The 23,532-nt window shown below is 39.8% G+C and overlaps 1 protein-coding gene across 6 annotated transcripts in view; it reads left to right on the top strand.

The window, feature by feature from the left end:
* Window positions 1-23,532, top strand: part of ATF7IP (activating transcription factor 7 interacting protein) — a 103,218-nt gene that overhangs the window by 17,413 nt on the left and 62,273 nt on the right. The window contains exon 1 of one of the 6 annotated variants that reach the window (XM_084810057.1): window positions 1-23,532. This exon is cut by the window's left edge and continues 17,413 nt beyond it. The exons of the other annotated variants lie outside the window; for them this stretch is intronic. The gene's annotated coding sequence lies outside the window, so the exon portion shown is untranslated. 6 annotated transcript variants of the gene reach the window in all.

Below are 23,532 nucleotides of genomic sequence, written 5' to 3'. Positions count from 1 at the left end.
TGATGCATTTATTCATTGTATTATTGGTCAGAAATATAACCTTCTAAATTTTAGAATTTGCTGAATTGCAAGTGATACTACAATTAAAAGTAAGTTCATTTAGTCCTTGGCATTTGTACGTTTTGGATATGATTAAGACAGGCAAATTGTAGTATAAGGGAGTTACATACACACAAGAATTATGGCCTGTGCTCTTATCTTGATATACTCTTTTTGGTAATGCTATTCTGAAGACTTTCAGTGCCCTAGGACCTGGTTAAGAAAGGTAAGTGACAGAACAAATTCTCAAAGAAAGCATTAGGGTTTCTAGTTTAAACGGTTATGTTCTGATTTTCTTTCTATTAGGAACAGAAAGTTGATATTGTTCCTGAACTCAGGACACACAAGTAGAGTGTTGTTAAATGGCCAAGAAAAAATTGTTCTCATGAGAAGGCATCTAGATCAAAAGGATATTAGAAGGCCTGTCTTCCATATATGATGTCTCCTTAAATAAAAATAGTTTAATGTTACATGGGCTTACTATCTGAGGAGATGCACCACAGCAAATAAGGAAAGTGCTATGTTTCTCTGAAAATGCCTTTTCTAAATCTATCTAAAAGACAGCCCCAAACATTCTATCACATTCTAGCATAATCCAGAAACAATCCAGATTGCAGCAGATCTGAATCTTAATGGCAGGTATCATCACAACAGACCAGTTCAGCCCGATACCTTTGGTATCCCCAAGTGCACCTTTTTGCCCGTATCTTCTATTAGTTAATGGCTGCTGTTTAATCCTATGGGAAAAACCAAAGTACTTCACTTGGAGAAAAACCCGCTCACCATCCTAGACAGTGTGCAGTTTTGCCTCCAGTGACAGGGGCACCATGATGGTGGTAGAGTGGGCAGCAGTGTCTCCTCTTCCTTTTCTGGAGTCAGTTCTAGGGGAGGAGGCAATATGCTTGCATACCCGCCACCTTAGGGGAAACAAGCCATCTCTCCTCCGCCTCCTCATTCAAAACTGATATCCCTTTTGTTAGTATTATTCATTCTTAGATGGTTAATTAAGAAGCTAAGTTAGAGAAGTCAAGAGCTTATAAATCACATGTAGTACAATGGGCAGATTTCCAAAGAACTACACGCACACCATTATGTATATGTTTCAATCTAATACTGACCTTCTCTGTATAATATTACTTTGTGACTTAAGCACATATTTGTCTTTTTATTAATTTAAAAAGGAAATAATGGTCTGTTTTGGCAAATTTTATTGTTGTAGTAGAATTGAAACCATAAAAATATTACTGTAAAACAGGTCTCTTATAGATCTCACTTCAGTTGTCTTGAATATTTCATGTGAGTCTTTTTTTTAGAGGTGCCCAGAACTACTATTCTATAAAAAGAGAAAACAACTTATCCCGTTTATTCACTAAATCCAGTGTTCAGTAAACTTCAGCCTCTTAGATTCCTTTGTGAAATATTCTAAATCGTTAAAATCTTATGCTGAAAAATCTTTTAAAAATTAGCTAGATTTCATTTGCCAGCGCTATCCAAGATGCCAACAGTAGTTTATATTCTTTTTTGCTGATGCATAAATCTAGAACTTTTTGTTGCATCCGCCAGCTAATGGAAACAAAGAGAATAAATAATGGTCAGGGAGCATGTCAGAATGGTTTTTCTTTTTTATATTTCCATGTTACAATTCTACATTTTCTGTTTGCTCTCAGTACTATCTCAGGTTAATGAAGACAATGCACAGCTATTGTAGCATTTTTTCTAGAGTCTATATTCATTTTTCTAAGTTTCTATAGCAAGAGGTGCCTTACGAGAGGATTTTAAATATGTGGAAGAAATATTGGTCTAGTTCAATTATTACTCTATGGGACAAATAAGTTGTGTTTATTTACAAATTTTTGGAAAGATTCAGCCAAAGCTAAGCATGTTGTCCCATTGATTTCAGTGAGAGAGATTTCAACTTGTATTTAACTCCCCCATTGGAATTAATAGAATTCAGCAATGCTTAACTTTAGCTAGATTGTGCCCAGTATAATTAGCTGTAACTTAGGCACACCTTTACCTAGACTTCTGTACTCATTGCCTGACTTCACTTTCCCAATTGTGCTAACTGCACTGTGTTATGCCATCCCACTCTGCTTTAACTTAGTTTTTAAAATGGTTTTATATGTTATAACTTCACACTTCCAGGGAAAACAGGCATAACAATTACAATCTTCACTGTTAAATAGAATATAATTATTGAAACAGTTTACTTTGTTGTTATGATGACTTGGAGCCAAACTGATGATTGTATCCTTGCTATTTAACTGACTTGCAAGTATAAAGGGACAATAAGTTTTTCTCTGACATGATTGTTTTAGAGTTAATTGTAGCCAGTTTGGGGTCAGTTCATAGCTGTGCATTCAGTCTGATCTTGGTTTTTATATTATTTCTCCTCCTTTCCTCTTGAGACTTGGTGCATCCAGCATCAACATTGCAAGATGGTTTGAACTTACTAGCAGTCTAAAAGATCACTTCCACATGATTTCTTAATGAGATGGAGTCAACTTTTAAAAATCATACTTTCTCTTAAAACTGTTTGTTTTGTTTTTCGCAAACATGAAATTGTCATCATTTCAATAGTTTTCAGATTTATTCTGCATTAGATATTTTGAAATCTATGGGTTTTGTAAGCAGGTGGGTGCTGGCAGGAAACTATCCTTCCTAGATTACTCTAGCACAATCAACAAGGGTTTTTCATTTTGATGACTTTTTCTATGTTTCTCCACAATATTCCTTTTGAAGCACAGTTATGGAGGCAGGAAATCCTGCTAGAACCAGCCTGGGAATGGATTTAGAAGAAACCATGCCGATTTATTGTTGTCTCTGAACATTTCATTAATACTGAAAGCAGCAGTGCCAAAATGTTACATGGCTCTTGATTTCCAAACATTCATTATTGGATCACTCTTCTAAAAGTAGGGTGAATTGAGAAGATTTTTTTAAAAGATTTTTTTTTAAAAAAACAGTCGTATTATGGGTCTCTTAAAATAACTTCATTTAAAATATCTGTAGGTAATACAAACAAAATTGAATGTACACGTGTCTCTTAAAAAAAATGTTTTTTTCAACACACATAACAACCCCCCCCCCCCCCGTCAGTACAGAGTGATTGACCATACATATGAAAGGTACACTGAAGAAAAGACAGATTTCAGAATAGAGTAGGGGATCACAGCATTTTACCCCAATAGATTTTTCCACAAGCTGCAATGAGTAGATGGTCAAATTAGGTCCAGGTCATTTTGTGCTGCATATTCAGTGAATGGAAATCAGTTGGTATAAAAATTATCCGTTTGTGCTGTACATTGGGCCCATATTTGCTTTGTAAGCTTTTCCATTAAAGCAGTGTCTCAACGTTTCAACATCCAACTGCATAAAGATGATTCTTGCTCAACCTTGCATTTCACCACTAGTTCTGAATGCACAGCTACCAACATAAAAGGCAATTAATTCCCTATGTTTGAGATGTGATCCTGCCTTCATAAATTGTGAGCAAACCCAAATGCTGGGGAAACCTCTATTCTCTGTTTTCCCCTGCCTTCTTAAACACTTGATTCCAGAAAATTCTTAATCTCTTCAAATTGCATGCATGACCATCTATCAAACACTGATCTAAAGCATGGTTTTCTAGGTAAAATAATGATAATGAGGCAAAATGTGACCTAGTTGAGGTTGAGCACTATAAATACATCATATTTATTATTGTGCAAATTACGAATGTTTAGAGACTGTCAGTTGAATTTATGGACCTCTTGCTTTTCATGTCGTGGAGAAAGATTTTCTCAGTAACTACTACCCCTTGTTTCTGGGAGGTTCTCATCATTTTAAGTCGTCAAGCAAGTGATCTTGCTGTGGTTGAGAACTGCTCTTGTCTGTCCCACCTGAGGTTATGCGTTTCATTTGTTAATCCAGGCACATTAAGCCTTTTTCAAGAAAACATGCAACCAAGCAGCTGAAACAGTATTTGGTAAATCATGGGTGGAATACTAATACCCTCCAGACAGAATTCTCCTTAAAACAAAATCTGATGTATCTGATGAAGCAGGCTCTAGTCCATGAAAGCTTATGTCATAAAAAAGAATTGTTAGTCTTTAAAGTGCCACAAGATAGGATAGCAGGACAAGTAGCCAGATAAATGATTACTTGGGTGGTTGCTGTTCTTTACTGCTTTGCTAAAATTGAATTACTAAACAAAGTCCCACAAACCTATGCATGTTTAGACAGAAAAAAAAGACCTACAACTCCCATAGCTAGCTGGGGAATGCTGGGAGTTGCAGGACTTTTTTCTTTCCAAACAGGCATAAGATTGTGCTGTTAAAAAGTCCTTTGTTCGGGGCATTTTACAAAGCCAGTGATCACATGACTTGTAGGTTATCCCATTGTAGGTTACCCCTGGCTTGTCTGAAATTGTTCCAGGCCATGTTCCTCATACAGGCCTTAGAGAGAGGGAAAGACGCACACTCTGGCAAGCCCAAAATGTCCCATGGAAACTAGTAGGGATATGCATCCAATTTAGACAAAGTCTGAAGCCTGAGCAGAAGCAGGCAGCCTTGGTCTGGTTCTGTTGGGTCCCAAGGTGAAGTGGGCTTCCCTCTGAAACCATCAGAACCAAAGCTGCCCAGGAATGAAGCTACTTCAGCATCTTGTGTTTATTAGACGTGCTAGACTTTGTCTACAAATAGCGCCTTGCGCTTTTGGTTCTCTAAATGTAGCAGGGGAAGGGAGTGCGGTTGAGTGACTGACAGGACGACCTTTGAATTGTAGCACATGTTTTACCAGGGGCTCTAATCACTGTGTTTTGGGGGAAGGCAAGGATGGGATCATGACATGGCCATTCTTTCAGCACCATTAGGCTTAAACTAGTTTTCAGTCATAACTCACTAGCCCCTGCATCTATGCTTCTGAAATGTTGCAGGTTTCTTTCCTGAGGACACCTTTAGGATGTGTAATATTTTTATATAATTGCTCAAAAAAAGCTGGGATAAGGTAAATTGATCTCTCCCCACCCCTCCCCAAATTGGGGAAGCTCCCCTTCCACATGAATCTCTGCACCTATCCTTCACTTTGTGATTTTCTTACTCAGGGACACCTCTAGGCTGTCTGTCATTTTCAGAACAATGGTCCACAAGGAACATAGGAGGATAAGCATGTTCCCTCAAAATGTCAAGGCTGCTACTGCATAAAAATAGCTGCACTATTCTGAAATTTGGCAGAATTTCTTCTGACTTGATCCCCTCAGAAGGAGCAGCGATCCCTGCAATTTTCATCCAGTCCTGCCCAGAAACAAAAAAAGTTATTGGTAGTTCCCTTTTTATATATAGAGGGAGAAAGAGAGGTGCATAGCATACATGCGCACTTATTTCTCTTGAGAGTTGTCAGGTGTAATCTCCTCCTGAATGGGCTACTGTGAATGCAAATATTGTCCAGTTCTGACCAAGAGAGAAAAGGTTATAGCTGTTTTTTGTATTCAGGTGTAATCCCCTCCTGAAGGGACTACTGTGAATGCAAATATTGTCCAGTTCTGACCAAGAGAGAAAAGGTTATAGCTGTTTTTTGTATTCAGGTGTAATCCCCTCCTGAAGGGGCTACTGTGAATGCAAATATTGTCCAGTTCTGACCAAGGGAGAAAAGGTTATAGCTGTTTTTTGTATTTCTCATGATAGTCATTGGGAAGCATGGAACATCAGATTTCTGAGCCTTGGCTCAGATTCAGTACCAAGTTGAAGCGGAACAACTCTGAATTGGTCTGAGCAGAAGCGAGCCTGTGACATTCTTGCTCTGGGTTATTTTCCCTCCAGTTTCCACCTGTTGAAATTGGGGGAAAAAACAGGACATCTGTCTTGGCTTCGGTCAGTTGTCTTCCTCATTGAATCCCAAAGTTTCAGTCCTTTAATTTTGTGTCAAGGGACATCCAATAGATGTCCCTTGACACAATTGGTTTAATTGGTTTCCTTTAACCAATGCAAGAGTAGTAACAGGAAAATAGACTTTTTCTATTTGGTATCGTTAATAAATCAAACCAACACGTGGGATTATATATATAATAAAACAACTAAAATTTTATTAAATGCAAGAAGAATTGTATGGGGTATGATTTAATCACACTGTTGACTAATGATCATATTCCATAATTTACTGGTAAATTTTACACTTGCAAATATGGGCTAAGAAATACACACTATTATTAACTGCTTTTCAGACTTTGTGGAAAGTGTTAAAACACTTCAAAATTCATTGTAGCTATGTTGACAAATACTCAAAACACAATTTTTCTTTCTAGAACATTTTTAGAATGAAAAATTGATCACTTTAGTTGTTAAGAGATTAAGAAAACCCTCTCAATAAATCACATACTACTTGGTATGTGATTTCCAACAGGGATGGAGGCACAGTTCATTTGGACACAGGAGAGGGCCTTCTCTGTGGCTGCTTCTACATTATGGAACTCATTTCCTCTCCCTTGGCTTCTTGTTGTTCTGCAAATACTTCCTTATTTGGGCAGTGTTTAACCTGCTGAGTGGTTTTAATTATTTGATCCCTTGATTTAAAAGTTGTTTACCTTCTGCAAATGGCCTTCTGGTAATCACTTTTGATTGACTTTTAAAATTTCTGTAAGCCACTTTGACATTGTTATGGCAATAGAAAGGTGGGATGTAAATCCTCTTAATAAACAGAATAAGAATTAAACCAGTTCTTCAAATAACAAATCAGGTTTTATTAGTAACATATATTAGTGGAACAATTACATTCCGTTTTAACAGTGTTTTTATCAAAATATTTAATCATTGTACTACAATAAAACATACAGGGATCCCCAAGCACATTGGGCACACTCGGAACTTTGAGAGAGAGTTGTGGATGTTCTCACAAAATGGCTGCCATGGGGCACTTGCCGATTCATAAAATGGCTGCCGTCGTGGGCATGGCTGGTCATAAAATATTCATTTTCCAGAATGCAAACTGGTGAGACTAAAATAACTAAGTTGCCAAAGAACCTAAGTAGAAGGCAGAGGTGGGGTCTGTGCTCCAAAACACATCTTTTGAGCCTAAATGGAGACTGCACTGGAGGGCAGTACTTCACTTTCCAGCATACCAGCCTTTCATTAAAATAATATAATTTTTAAAAATCTTAAGGAAATAAAAATTAGGAGGGGCAGGGAAATGTCCACAGGCACCATGTTGAAGACCGTAGCACAAGCAGGTTATTCTTGTTCAGGGCCTTATGACCCAGTCCTCTGAACCATTGTTGGAACAGCCTCAGCAGCAGCAACATCTAAAGCCTTGGGAGTTGACATTCTTCATCACCATTCTCTCAGAGTCATCATAAGTCACCACTGTATTTAAGAAATAATCATATGTTTAAGTATTAATTTTCACATATAGTCAGCTGTCTCCTGCCAGGCGGAAAGGATAGTCATAAATATTTTATGTAAATACACCATTGTGCTGGTGCAACACTTAATCTAGGATTGGATTTAATGTCTCTACATCAGAACAAGGAACAACTGATGCGTTTATAATTACATCTGGTCTTAACTCCACCATTGCTGTTGATTGGTTGGTGCTTGATCTTTGTCCTTGTTGTGGTCGTATTGTTCTGTGCAGGGTCACTTGTGTGGTATTGGCAGGAACAAGAAGGCATAGAGCACTACTATAAGAAAAGGAAACTGCACCCTCCTTACTGTGGCTTAGTGTTGCCCTGGAAAACAGCAGAAGTGGCCAATTGACTCCGCTTCCCAGAGATTTGATGTAAATTTTGCTACAGTGGTGCGCATAACTATCTGCCTCTACAACAAGACTAGAAAAGATCGAAAAACAGCATTACGGCACATTTCACAGCCTGTATGATTTAATATCAACATTTACAAGTATATGGTGCGAAGCAGGATGAAATTGGGTCATGGATAGGGAATGATTTTGGTCCAGAGGGGATATGTCTGGCTGTAATACAGCTGAAAAACCTAGACGTTTCCTGGACCCAAGCCTGCTTTTTGGGAAACAGATTGGAATTGTGCCTTGGGGTGCCTTTCTCTACTGTATCTTCCTGAATAAGGCAGACCTTTCTATGCGGAGCCATGCTTTTGTAACTTCCAGGCTTGATTAGCACTGTCCTTGAAGATTACCAAGAGGTGTTTGGAAGCATGCATTTATTGAGCCTATTCTGTGCGAGTTACACTGGTTACTGGTTTATTTCCATTCCCAATTGAAGGTGCAAATTTTAGTGTTCAAAGCCCTTCACAGCCTGAAACTTAGGGACTAGCACTCCCCCTTTATTAGCCCATCAGCCAGTTGAGGCCATTCCTTTATATCAAGTCAGGATGGTTACAGCTAGAAGCCAGACTTTTGCCATTGTGCCCTCAAAACTCTTTCCTGAAGAAATTAGGAAAGCTACTTCCTTGTTAGTCTCAAAAGCCTTTCCAACCCCCCTTTTCTCAGTTGGCATTTGGCTGAATTGGGCCACCTTGTGGTTATTCTGTGACATAGATTGGTGGGGGTGGGGTTGGCTTTTATTTTTGTTTTGTTTATGGTCGTATTGTCTTTCTTCAAACTGCTTGGAGCTATTTCAGAAAAGTAGTGTGTAAATATTTTAAATAAATGACAGTGCAATCCTGTGTGTGTCTACTCACATTGATTTCAGCGGCCTTTTTTCCAGGGAAGTGGGTATGGTATTGCAGCCTAAATTAGATGAAAGCACATGATGGTTCTTGCTGAGTTTAGTTTACCATGATACATGTGTAAATGTGAGTGTACATGTTAAATTCTGTATGCAACATTACTGCCTTTTCATAGATGGGGAATGGATTGCAAATGGAAAAAAAATGCTGCTTTTTAAAAAAGGTACTTCATATAAATACCTTGTGTGTTTCTATAAGGCAGTATGACAACAGTTCATGTTTAAGGAGAGGAAATACTCAAATCAGCTTCCATGGTTTGCATTTGTTGCCTTTACTGTTCAGACAACTATAAGGTCCAGCTAAAGGAAAATATGACGAACTCTGTATATATCGCTGTCTTTTCTCTCGTGTCCAAAATAATTGGACTAACACCGCCATCAACCTCTTCAATATCCTGGCAAAATAATCCTTTCAGCTATTAAATCTACTTTTTATGTTTCTATTAGAAACAAGGCCTTTTTTGGGTGGGAAAAGTATGTGACCTTTTGGGGCAGGGGGAAACAGCTGTTTCTGCACTCTTTGCTCACAGTTTTTAGTAGAAAACATGTTTATAGCTAGCTAAGTGCTTATCACAAACAGTTGAAAATAGCAAATTAAGGACATTTTGTGAGCAGTTTGAAAGTTTGGAAGTGGGGAAGGGTGTGTGCGTGCATGTATATTATCATTTGGGCAACCTACTAGAGATGTGAAGGCCTAGGGGAAAAAATGGAAAAATTCAGGGAAAGGGTTTTTTTCCCCCCCAAGGACGTTTTTGCTTTTTTCCGAAAAAATGGAAAAGTTGGACAGCTTTGGATTATAAAATATTTTCTTTTAGAATTTAAGACAAGGTGTTTAGATATTGTTACTAAGCTTTTACTCTCCCCCCCCCCCCGATTTCTAATACTACGTAAGAAGACTTTTATAGAAAGACTAGAGATGTAAAATGTCTGGAAATAATGAAGCCATGGGGGAAAATGTTTTTTAATCCTCTCTGTAAGTTTCTCACCATAGTTATTTCTTCCATTTCTTATTAAAATTATTGATCCAAAGTATCTTTTACTGATAAACATACTGAGCTCCAAGTCATGCTCAGCTTCCCAACATGTGAATACAGTCACCATATGATCATAGGGAAGAAAACGTACATTCTTGATAGTTTGGGTTTTGTTCAACAAAAGTCCTGTATTTCTGGACTTTTCCTCCTCTGCCTCCAGTTCTTCCTGCTAGTTCTCAAATATAACGATAATTTTATGACCAAACCAAGTTATACATAATATTACTTTAGGGAGCAATCCTATGGCCGCTCGACAGCAATTAGATGGTCATAGGATATGCTGTTATCCGGGAACCAACCTTGGGGCCCACGCTTCAAGGTCAGTTCCTGGAGAACTGACCTCCTGCCACTTCTGCACTGCCTTGGAGGCAGTGCGGAACAGCCCCATCCTCCACGCTCACAAGAGGAGCGCGGAGCGGCTGGAAAGGGGCATGGCTGGGGGCATTCCAGGGCAGGGAGACAGTAGCTACCTGTACGATACATCCTATGTGTCATACAGCAGCCTCCTTCCCCACTCCATGCTCCTGTGGCTAGACAACTGCAATTGGCTGTCTAGCAGAAAAAGCAGAGCAGGAGGAGCGTGGAGGGAACGATTCCTCTGTGCTTCTCCTGCCTTGCTTTGGATAGTCAGTCACCTCCAAGTTTGGAGGCGGCCACATATCTACATAGGGTTGTGCCCTTAGGAACATAAAGGCTGCTTTGTGTTTCTAAAGCACCCTTCCTCAACCTGGTACCCTACAGATGTTTTAGACTACAATGCCCAGCATTCCTGACCAGTGGCCATCCTGCCTGAGGCTGACAGGAGCTGAAGTCAAAAATATCTGGAGAGCACCAGGTTGGGGAATGCTATCCGAAAGCAACACAATGATTTTAAATCTGTAAAGAATGCTAAAAAATTAAGCATAGCTTATTTTTCCATTTCTCCCCAAATTTCTTCTTTTCCCCCAAAGAAACGGGGGGGGGGGAGTTTTTTCCCATGGCCTCAAAATTTCAGGAAATTTTACGTTTCTACAACCTACAATATCTGCTCTGTCCATTAGAGAAGTTCTACTGAGAGTCAATGCATAAGAGCTAGAAAACAATATTGATGATATCCAACATTGCACTGGTAGAAAGGAGTTTGTGGAAGGTGACTTTCCCAACCCCTCCTTCCTCCAGAGCTCCCTGAGGGTTGGGGGACCCTCCTGAATTGGGAGGGCTGTGGCCCATGGTAGGTGCCTCTGCTTTATTTTGCGGGTTCCCCTCAGCCTCATGTGCCACAACCCATTACATCCAGGAGAGTTCCCCAACTCTAGAATTTTTATAGGGAGGGGCTCTGAGGCTGCTATGGGAAGGAGGGGGCAGGTTAGTCAGCTTCTGTGAACTCTCTTCCACCAGTGTCATGTTTGATGTCCCTCTATATGAAGTTTCTCTGCTCCCTATACAATGTATCTGAGCTATTTATTAATAGTTCAATAATTATTTAAAGGATGTTTTTAAAGAATCATGCTCTTTCAGTTTTGAGTCTCATAACAAATCCTCTTAGAGGTTGGGTGTTATTTTTCCATAAATGAGGTACAAATATAATGATTTGCTGTAATCTGGCTCAGTAGAGATTTAAACCTCCAAAATTCTGAAAGTTGGAACACTGTCTGGTGGTGATAGTGGTAATAGTAGCTTACTAGCAGTAGTAGTGATAGTTTTTCACATAACTGTTCTATAAAGTAAAACTTAATGTAAAACAGGGATAGAAGGATCCCAGGCTCAGCTGGCAACTCCCCTAGCCACCCACTACCTCATTGAGATGTCACAGAGACGCCCTAACAAATTGCAGGAAGTGTTCAGTGGCTAAACTGTAACGCACTGGCCAGAAAATGTATAAATGTTTAAAATCAGTTGAAGGAATTTGGCTGTTTGTTTGTTTTTTACAAATTACAATGGTGTTTTAGTGAGAATTCATTTCATAGAGTTGTGAAGAGGGGAATTGTCATGGTTTTAAAAAGGTACCCACTAACTGAAATAAGCATAAGCTTGATAACGTTGCACTATAAGAACGTTCCAGAGGGATATATAGTTCAAATAGTATGCAATTTGAAGTTATAGCTAGAAAAGAAAAACAGTACTTCCATCAACCATATGGAGTATAGCAGAATAGAGAGATGGAAAAATGAGGACAGGTACATTCTAGGAAGCTGAATTGTATTTTTTACCAAGAATATCTACGTTCAAACTAGCTTTTTAATGGAATAGGTTTGGGATCACTGTGAATCTACTGACAAATAATACTTTATTACAGAAATTTATGCAGGGATTTAGGAATTAAAGAAATAAGTTGGGAAAATACTCTTTTACAAAAGGCATGTTAAATACCTTATTTGTTTAGTCCTTCATTGTCACAGCCATGTGAAAATACTGAGTAACTCATTCTTGATTGGGCTATTGATCAATGAACGGTTGAATTATATATTCAGAACCAGTCATTCTAGGACATGGAAGATAGAGAAAGTTTTGCTCAGCAATATCCTGCAGCAGTTATTTTATGAAATGAAGGCCTCTTTATGTATATTTCTACTGGCACCAGCTAGCTGTTACTTTATTCTGGCTTGGGTTTGGCTTATGTCATAGACCACCTTGTCTGGAATGACCAAGTACTTGTTTTCTGTGCTGAAGAAAAAGTATTGTAACTATTAAAGTGAATATCTTGTTAAAACAATACCTTATTAAAAGGAGTACAAAGAGTATCCAGATGTTAGACTTGTATGCAAACACTAAATTACTAACTGCTATCTGGTTGCATGTGCTTCTTTCTGTTGTGCTCTTATATGCATTTTTCTGCTACTGCATGGCATAAGGGAGGTATCGCACTGCACACACGTCTGTGCAGACAACTGCTAGCACTGCAGCAAGCAGTACGAATAGTCTCATTCTAAAGACTTTCCATTGCAGCTGGCATTTGCAGACTAAGAGCTAATGTGATTCTTCTAGGAGCATTTGTTGTCTGAATAAAAATCTCAGCACGTACTATTCCACAGATGTGGGTGACTAAATTAAAGGTCATGCAGTAGTCAGGTTTTAGTTTAAATGCAGTATATTTTGCTTGTGTGAAGACAAATAAGGTTTGTTCTCAAGATGGCCGACCTAGAAGTGGTGTTATACTGTTCTTATATGTAAGCAGCTGAGCTGAGGAGGAAGTTCACTTGATGCGTGTCAAGCTGTCTCCAGGTAAGAAAACCAGTTCCTTCATAAAATTTTCACAGGCCCTGCCAAGATCTTACTGTAAAGATAGTTTAAATACAGTATTTTCATGAGTTTTAAAAGGTTTGTGCTTTAGCTATTTTGTAAGAGGATATATTTCTGGGCTCTTGGAGTTGTTGGGGGAAACCACAAATTATTTCTTTAATTAGAGCAGTTCACAATGATGTTTCTGAAATGGGATGTCTGAGGAAGTTTAGCGGTCCTGTAATAAATGGGGTTTTGCTTTAATTTTAATCCTTATTGTTATCACTGTAAATTGATTCGGGGAAAATCTGCAGTGTCCCTCAAAATAAGTAGCAGTAAATACTGGGGGATTTTTTCTATCTACTTCTTTATGTTTTTATAAATGTGATAAAAGGTACGGTAATGGTATGGAATCTGAGTTGACATGCAGACATGATTGGTAATATATGAACCACCTTTGACCTGTCCCCACCCCCAAGAAAGCATTTGTTCAGTATCTAGATATTGAGGACAATTATGAGATCCAGAGATTATACTGAAGTTTCTAGTCCTCAAGATTGCATGGATAAATTTTGAAAGTATTTTAGCATTTTGCCATCACAATCAGAAAACAAGTGAAGAAACCCAGGTTAATTATTGCAATTCCTATCAAGGATGTTCGAGGGTTGAGTTACCTTCTCACACTTGAAGGTAACAATTGTCTACCACCTCCTAGTAGTATAAGTCCACCAAATTATAGCTCATAGACTACTAAGTGTAAATGTTGAGCGCTTACAGCAACACACCTACATGCTGTACAAATTGCTTGCCCTAATTGCTGCATCAATACTTTCTTTATGGGCTGGGCTCCAGGTTGATTACTTAAAGCAAATAATTTTATTTCTAGAATTTTCATTTTACTCTCCACCATTGATACATGTGTGGGTACTATAATATGACGCTTTCTTGTACTATAGCTGTTGGATCATCAAGAAACAGGTGTTATGGTAGCATTAAGAAGGTGAAGTTAAGAATAACAAACTTTTGCAAGCTCTACACATAGTCAGAACCAAATTGATGAATTCTGTTGGCCCCATCTTAGCAGTGTGCATTTTAATCCCTGATTATGGTGTTGATTGTGGGCAGAATTCCTTGTTATTATTCTACCTGGGAGTACAAACTAAAGGCTTGCACTAACAAAAGGTGGATAAACAATATCCACTCTTAAAATTGTATTTTGAAATAGCTTGATCTTACTCAGAATGTTGCTTGTTTCTACAAATGTGTGAATCCTTCCATCTCTAAGGGCAAATAAAGATGCTCTGTACAACCTGAGTCAATTGGGGCAAAGGGATTATGAGGGTGGCGTTTAGTACTAGTTGTTCTCTTTCCATCATATTGGCCTAGTTCACACATAACGACAACCCAGGTTTGTTGGGGGAGAGACAAGCCAGAGTTCCTGGGGTCATGAGACAAGATAAACAGCCCAGGAACAGAGCTTCCCTGAGTTGTTTAGCCACTCCACCTTGCAGTGGGAGTGATCAGGCAGTGTACACCAGCATCCTCACTCATTCCCTGTAATGCAGAACTTTTTAAATTCTGAGTTATTGTGATATGCAAACTGGGCCAATGTGTTCCTGCTGTGCATAGCCCAGTATATGGATTTCAGTATATTTTCTCCCTTTCTCTGTGCATGCATATGTCAAAATGTCTTCATTTGAATCATTCATCTTAAAGGCAAATTATTGTCAAGTTAAACCTTTCTTTTATTTGATGATTGATCATTGTTAAGGAAGGAGGAAAAGGTTGGCTCTAAATATACAAGCATGAATAAATCAAGAGGACTGGTGAATTAAAGCATATGAGCAATAATATATGAAATAATGGACTGGGGGGAATCCTTGTTCCAGTGTGGCCAAATCAGGTTAAAAATAGAGGTTCTAGTACTTATTACCTGCTGGTTGAAATGCGCCTGCCGACCTCTTTGAAAGTTTTTAAGCAGGAATTAAAGACTATTATTCCGGCAGGCCTTCCCTGTTTAGATATCTCATTCCTCTTCGTTGATGGTTATATACTGATTTTTTGCTGTATTGTTTATATTGTTGAGGTTTTTGTTAAATTGTTTTTAACTTTGTACACCACCTAGAGTATTTGAATATAGTTGGGTTATAAATTGAATAAATAATAATTATCAGTAGTATTGGAACAGTGGGCATCATCAAGATGCTTATATGAAACGTCTATACTAAGTCAGACTTTTGGCCCATTTATTCCAGTACTGTCTACTCTGACAGTCAGTAAAACTTTGGGGTCTAGAGCACAGAGATGTCATTGCCAGTCCTGCTACCGGAGATCCTTCAGCTGCATATGACAAGGATTGAATATAGGACCGTCTTTATGGGAAGCATGTGTTCTACCACTGAGCTGTGGCCCCTGTCCCAGCTTCTTTAGTTCTTCTATTTGTAATGGGCCTTAGGTACCAACACTCTAAAAATAGTATGCAGTGTTTTTATCAGGATCTGAACAATCACTGAAGGGAACGTAAAATCTTAATGATATCATTGTGCAAACATAAGGACCCTAAGGGTATACTGCTCAAAATGTGCACTAAACCTATTTTAACTATGGCTTGGATTGAAATATGGTGTTGTGTGATCAGATAGGTCCCTGATTTTTTATTCTTTAGTCTTCCTGCAATTTCCCCCCACCCCCATGACACATCCCATGTTGTTTCAGAGGGTTCCCTAATCCTAAGGATGGGAACATTGAACTGTAACAGGAAGGGGGAGGCAGGGAAGCTCCATTCCCTGGCTGAAATTCAGCTCATGGAAGTTAGGATTCAAACCATTATCTCTTATTAGCAGAAGAAGCATTGGCACAAATTCCTCAGTTCCACTAAATTCTGAAATACAAGAATGATTCCATTGCTTAGGATTCAGCCTTTCTTATGCCTCATCATTTGAAGACAGCCATGAAATCTTGAAACAGTTATTTCCACATAGAAACCATAGGAACACAATCCAACCAAAGTTAAGTTTGTTTATGTCTCACTGACCTCCATATGAGGGTTATGCAAATGCTTAATTTCTCTCCCATTTAAATTTTAATAGAACTTTTTAGCCAGTTTGTATATGTTTGTAATTCTTTGTTACGTTGTGTGTGAATAGCAATATTGCAATTACCATTTATTTATTTATTTATTTATTTATTTATTTATTTATTTATTATAAAATTGCCAGCAGCAGAAAATCATAAAGTAATAGAACACTTGGTATTTGCCTGAAAGCCTCAAGAGAAGGAGCTGTGTTTCTCACTGGAGAAAGTTCCACAACCCAGAATCTGCGACTGAGAAGGCTCAGCCCTGCCACAGGAGGGCAGCATTGTCTGAGTGTGTCTTGAGTAGCTGGAGTGGGTGAAAAAAGGTGCTTAATTTTTCCCCACTTCATAAAGAATATAGGGTTGGGCTTTGGTGCACCTAATTAAGAAGGAATGTTCACACTTAGAATACCACAAATAAAAAAAAATCTGTGTCCTATAACAGTTTGTTTCATGGATAGAAGTTACCTGGAATAGGGCCTGTCTTCTATAGACTATTATGAGCAAGCATACTCATTTGGGGGCGGGGAGGCAAACTCTCAGGCATGCTGTGGCCAAGCTATATATTATTATAGATAATCACTACTGTGAATTGTAGGGATACAGCCAATGAAAACTTTGATGTTCTTAATGATCTATCACCAATAGACAGGCTGCAACATTGTATACTAGCTACTGCTGCTTCAATATGGTCTAGAGCAGGGGTCCCCAACCGCCGGGCTGCGGACCGGTACCGGTCCGTCGCCTGTTAGCAACCGGGCCGCAGTAGGGGTGTTCGAAACGGATTAGGATTTCTGAGTCTGCGCAGTGCTGTACCCAGCGTGGCGTGTGGCTGATGAAACGAAGCGTGAGAATACTGTGCGCCTGCGCAGTGCAGCGATGGATGGAGAGGAGGGTGTGGCCCTGGCTAATAAGTGGCTGGCGTGGGGTGGCGCTTCCCAGGGCGCGTCTCCTTCTCTCTCTGCTCTCGCGACCCCACACTTTCACAGAGCCGGGTTGGAGTGAGCACTGTGGCCAACTACAGCATGGAGGAGCGCAGCTGCCCCAACAGCCTGGACTACAGGCTTTACTTCAGTGACTCCTCCGGGGCCAGGCTGGGCTGGTGAGAAGCAGGGCTGAAAAGCCTTCCCACCAAAGGCGGCCCCTGCGCACGTGTGAATGCGATTATGAATTAAAGGGACAGAGCGGCGTGCCTCTTCCTAAGGAGGCTGTTCATGGGGCAGCAAGCAGCCAGCCTGGGAAAGCCACCGCCGCTGCTGGGCTTCTCCATTTGTGCTACGGCTGCGCCTGGAGCCTCCTCATTTAAAGAAATAACAAACCAGGATCATAAAAACGTAGCAGAGATTACCTTTGGCGTTATTGATGACGAAAGTTAAAGTAATTCCATAATAGTCATATGCAATCCTAAACATGCTGGGGAGTTAAGCCACATTGATCACAGTGGGACGTATTTGTGGGCAATAATAATAACTTTATGTTATTAATGTCAATTATTTTATATTAATGTCAAAGGTCAGCCCTGAAAAGCTTTTATAATGCTGATTCATAATTATTTAATCAAGCAGGTTCTGGGGCATGGCCAGTAGTTGTTGTGGATGTTAGACTTTTATTTCTGGTGTTAGAACTGCTGCAGCTTAGTGATGCAATCCTGTACATATCTACCCAGAAGTAAGTTGCACTGCTTTCAGTAGGGTTTCCTCCCAGGTAAGTGGGTATGGGATTGCAGCCCAAGAGACTTGCAGCATAGTCCTTTTGCGTCCCTGTTCTTCAAGTAATAGGCTACATAAATCTTCACGTAGCTGATTACTGCAAAGAATAGGGACGCAAATGGCGTCTGCTATGCGGATGCCATTTGCATCCCAGTGGCCGGGAGTCCACCAGCGAAACCACACCACACCCCCCAGTCCGTGGAAAAATTGTCTTCCACGAGACCGGTCCCTGGTGCCAAAAAGGTTGGGGACCGCTGGTCTAGAGCCATCCTTGAGATTACCGAAGTATGAATGACAGTAGTTGAGGCTTTGTTTTGTAGGATGAGGCTCGCAAATTTGGTGTAATGTTAATAAGCCACTCGCTGTCACTTCTTGTTTTTTTAGTAACAGAGCTTGGTCCAGGAGGGAGTACGCCAAGACTGTATGTTATTATTTTAGGGGGAGTGTTACCCTGTTCATCTCTAATCAAGGTGGTTTAAAGCATCACGGGTAGATTGCTATCTAAATCGAGGTGATTTGAACAGTCAAGAAAAGATTGATGTAAATCAAATGATCCACTTTGTAATGCATGCTTAGTAACTGATTGCTAGAATAATTAAAACATACTGGTTTTAAACTGAATGGAGCCTTTTAAATACTACCTAGTATACTTCAGAACCATTGGTCATGCAACCCACAGGCCTTTTGCATTACAGGATTCTGTCTACTTAGAGACAAGGGGACAACTATAAAACGATAGACCTCAGTTTGGCTCTCTCTATACACATACAAAGACATGAAGTAAAACACTTGTTAGAGGACTTAAGACAGAATCCAAAGAATCATAATGCTTTTTCCACAAACTGAAGGGGCCTTTAGACTTTGGTTTGGGGGTATTCTTTTGCAAACATCACTGCCCCCCCATGCTATATGGCAAATTACTTTTGAACCCCCATTTCTAAAACCAGTTTCTTACATGTACTTGGTGTGGATGGGGTCAGGTGCTAAAAGTAAATTCCACTGACCAGTGTATGCCCCTTGTGTGAACTAAACCATCTCTTTGGGATCCCAGCCCAGAGCCTTCCAGAAGTCAGGGTGGGGCATGTAGACTTGGCATAACTGTTTTCCCATGAGATGGAAAGTAAGCTTTCATGCTGGTGAGCTTGTACTTTTGTAAATATTCATAATTTGCCATAATAATGGCTGTTGTGATATTTATAACGGCTGGTCTCAAATTGGAGGCTCATGAATTCAGTTTAAGAAGTTACGGATGTAGACTTGTTCGTTATTAAACTAAGATTTCTTTTTAAACCAGGATATTGGGAATTGGAGGCACTGTGCTGTAGTGTTTCAAATCCTACTTGGAATGCCAGTTCTAGAAGGTGGTGCTGAGGGATTATTGCTCTGTGCCTTGTCAGTTAAGCTGTGGGGTTCCACAGGGTTCTATTTTATCCCCCATGCGTTTCACATCTACATGAAACCACTGGGAGAGGTTACCCTGAGGTGTGGGCTGAGGTGTCATCAATATGAGGGCGACACCCAGCTCTATTTCTCCTTTTCATCAAATCCAGGTGAGGCAGTGGCTGTTCTGAACCAGTGCCTGGGCACAGTAATGGACTGTATGAGGGTAAATAAACTGAGACTCAATCTAGACAAGACAGAGGTACTGTTAGTGCATGGTTTGTCTTACTGGCTAAGTGACGTTCAGCCTTTTCTTGAAGCAGTTGCACTCCCTGTAAAGGATCAGGTTTGAGAGTGCTCTTGGATCCAGCTTTGTCACTTCAGCTGGTCCAAAATAGGACAGTGAGATTCTTAATGGGGACTGGCCAGTGAGATCATATTATGCCAGTACTTTTTCATCTCCACTGGCTGCCAGTCCATGGCCGAGCCCAATTCAAAGTGCTGGTATTAACATTCAGAACTCTAAATGGTTTGGGGCCACATTACCTGAAAGATTGTATCTTCCCATATATATCTGCCTGGACCCTAAGATGGTCCTCAGCGGTCCTTCTCTGGAAGCCCCTGCCAAAGGAAGTGAGGTGGGTGGCTATTAAGAAGAGAGCCTTTTCTGCTGTGACGCCCCGGTTGTTGAATGAGCTTCCCAGAGAGGCTCACCTGGCACCCATATTGTGTTCCTTCTGGAGTCAGGTGAAGACCTTTTTATTTTCTCCGGCATCTTAATCTTGCAGTTTCTGTTTTAAAACTGTTACTCTATTTTAAATCTTTGCATTGCTGACAGGTTTTATTTTGGTTTTTAGGTTTTTTTAATATGAAGTTTCAAACTTACCAATTTTTATATTGTATCTTATGTTGTATTTTATCATTTTAATTCTTGTGAACCACCCAGAGAGCTTCAGCTAATAGGCAGTATAGAAAAGGAATGAATGAATGAATGAATGAATGGTCTTAAAAGGGAAATATAACTTTAAAAAACTGATTTTAATTTCTTAAATTGTTTTTTAATAATCTGTTTTCATCCACCCTGTCACCAACAGAAGAGGCCAACTTTTATCAAGCTTTCCATTTGTTGTTTTGATATTTACTAAATAAAAGTACATACTAGTTGCTTCCTTTATGCAAATCAGCAAGGATTTTTGTAGCAAATTTATTTTTATTGTATTTTCAAACATAATAAGTAATAAACTTGAGCACGAATGAGAATTGTGTGGTTCTTGAGTTAGAACTGATATCATGTGCGATGTGATACATGTATAACATAATATTTATGGAACTAGGGTCTTCCTGAAAATTGTATTATAACAGCACATTTCAGAAGGACATCTGAGACTTTGGTGGATCTACATGTGACAGTATATCTCTGTAAACCTATTTTTTTTTACCATTCAACTTTTAGTGGTTATATTTAGAGCCTTTATGCTTAATACGAGGGTGCATTTGAAGTATATATTTCCCAGATAAGAAAAATATTTGAACTATTTGAGAAAATTGCTTATTTCATGACTTACTTGCTCAGTTACATCTAGCTGTGCTAGAATACTAACTAGAAGTTCATGTACATACAACCAACATACATTGTATTTCTCTTTAAAATATGGATTTCTGTTTGTCTCTCTTGTGCACATTACATCTTCACGGGGCTTGTCACATGTAATGGTGGAAATCTCTTAAATGCTGGACTTAACCGTGATTAAGCATAGGAGTTCACTCCTAGTCAGGATTTGAAACCAGTGTGACACTGGGATCAACTTCATTGAACTGTGATTAAGTGCAGTGGGTGATAGGTGGGATTGGCTCAGGAGAAGGAAATCTGCAATGGCTGGCCATCTTTCATTCTTGGACAGCGGTATGATTCACGCAAGCAAACTTTGTATCTTAAAAACATTTTGTCCGAAGTGTCCCGTTGTGCTCAATACTAGTCTCCCGCAGTAATTCAAGAACAATCCTGTCAATTTTCACAATTTCCCCCTTCAGCCTCTTGTGCTTCACTCCCCCCCCCCCATTGCTCTGAGGGTTTGGGAGGAATCTCTGTAATAGTGGGAGGGAAGTTGCAAGGGGAGGGGGTATCTGTGGAAATTGACTTCCTTCCTTCTGCCAGCAAGGATCCTCTGCTGCAACTTGGTCCTGTCTGTAAACAGAAGGGCTCCTACTGTTCACAGATGCCTAGTTAGGATTCAAATTAATGTTGATTTCTGTAATTGAGGACCATGTATGTTGTCCGTCCGTCCGTCCGTCCGTCCATCCATCTATCTATCTATCTAGGTCCTCTTATTGCCATCTATAAAGTAACCAAGAACAGACTCCAGAACTGGGCTTTGCAAATGGAAGCATGCTTGATTGTTGTTGGCTAGGAACACCAGGAGTAAGGAACTGACTTACTGCCATCCTTGTCTGCATCCTTTTATTGTCTCCCTTCTAGGTCCATTATTACTATTTATTTCTATAGGAGAAAGTAAAGGGCTGCATGTAATGACAAAGGCGGGATGGAAACAAAACTGCCCAGCATCCCTGGTGGTGGATGGTCTTTCCTCTGCTAACAGGAGGTCATGGGGGCAGGAAGCATATTGCTCCTTCCCCTTCTGATGCCATTTTGGGGTAGCGAGGAGGGGGGCAATAGGCTGTATGGGGTTGGATGTGCTATAGGAGGCATTTGATCTGTGTCGTGGAGCTTGTTTGGTTTGAGGGAACAAAAAAGTAGGGTAGGTTTTGACAATCATACTTGCCGCTTGCTCTTTCTGTGGATATCACTTATTGCACCAGCTTTTTAGAAAAAATAAAATGCTATTTAGATTCTGCCTGATACCTGTAGAATTCTAAAGCTTGCACGCTGCTTAATTGAGCAGTAAGTGTCTGTAACAAATTATTAAACATCCCTTTATTCTGGTACTCCTACACATCTGGTCTTCATTTGCGATCATTAGCTGTGCATTTAGGAGAATGACAAAAAGCCAGGGATAACATTTCTATTTTTAAATACCATGATCCATTAAATGTAGGAGGAAGGCCTGGGTTCAAAGTTACGTTTGCCCATGGCCAGGAAAATCACTGGGTAACTTCAGACCAGTCACGATCTCTCAGGAAACCTACTTCACTGTGTGAAGGGGGAAATTGCATGGGCTTCATCCAGTCCACCACAAGTAGAGGGCATTTCTCACCCTCCTGCTCTATTTGGCTTGCATATGCACAAACACACACATACCCAGTGAAGGGCACTTAGCATATCAGGTTATTATGAGGAATGGAAGGCCTGTATGCCTGACCCATAATGACCTGGTGCAGTAAATATCTGTGCAGGCTATGTGTGTGGGTTGCTGGACCTGTTATGCCCCGTGGGGATCTCTGGTGGTGGGTCCTGCACCTGGAGTGTACTGGATCGGGCCTTTCGTGAGCCACTTTGAACTCCTTGAAGGAAAGGTGTAATACAAACATGAGATATAAAAATTATAAATGACTGTAATACTGTTCATATCTGATACTGGATCATGACAAATGAAAACGTAATGGAATTGTCATAACTTGTAAAATGATAGAATAGTTGAATTTAATAACTATATTCCTGAAACTGAGCTGTATCTCCTACCCTAAAAACAATGTTAACAAGGAAATAACATGAGAAAGTATGCCATTTAACATTTGTGTTGGGTACATTATTTGAAGATTGTATGCTAAGAATTGTTGTCCATGCAGGATATCTGCTGATTTGTATGTGCCACTCAGAGAGCATTATGGTATTAATCTTTGGTGAAGAGCGTGCTTCTTTATTTGTATAACTTTGCATATAGAGGCAGGAAGACTTGATTCATACTCTTCGCCTGTGTTCACACCCGTTCCAGTGCTTGGTCTGATTCTATTTTTAGCCTTGTTGCCAGGCAGATCTTTCCGTGCTTCCTGCTGATTCTCAGCCTCTGGTATTGATGGGATTATACAAACCGATCTTCAGCAGCCAACCAGCGTGACTATGCAAATCTTCGGTCAGTTGTCTGACATCAGACTAGTGAAGTATACTTTCTGTTGCTCGGCTTGCTGATAAGATGGCAACATGGCTTCAAGGGACTCCTTGTTAGGGTATCTTTTCTACACATGCAAAAGATACTGTCATTTTTAATGTAAAGGTAAAGTGTATCATGAAGAGAAGCTAATTCAGCATTGTATCCAGGCTGTAATTTGTAATTCCTCCCAACCTTGAAGTCCTGCCTACTTGATCCACATTTATGACTTTGATATGAGGTTGGCAGTGACCTCTTATCTATGGCTGTGCATATGCAAGCAGATGCATTTTATTTCCCTGAAGAAAGAAATTCTAAGAGGAAAGAAGAAGTAGGCAAACAATATGTTGTTTCTGAGAAATCAGTTGGATACAGCTTAG

Source organism: Heloderma suspectum, chromosome 7, assembly GCF_057233095.1.
Source record: "Heloderma suspectum isolate Gila_16-S chromosome 7, 16-S_ref, whole genome shotgun sequence".
NCBI lineage: Eukaryota > Metazoa > Chordata > Lepidosauria > Squamata > Helodermatidae > Heloderma > Heloderma suspectum.
The sequence above is the reverse complement of the archived record's forward strand: the minus strand, read 5'-3'. Positions and strand labels throughout refer to the sequence as shown.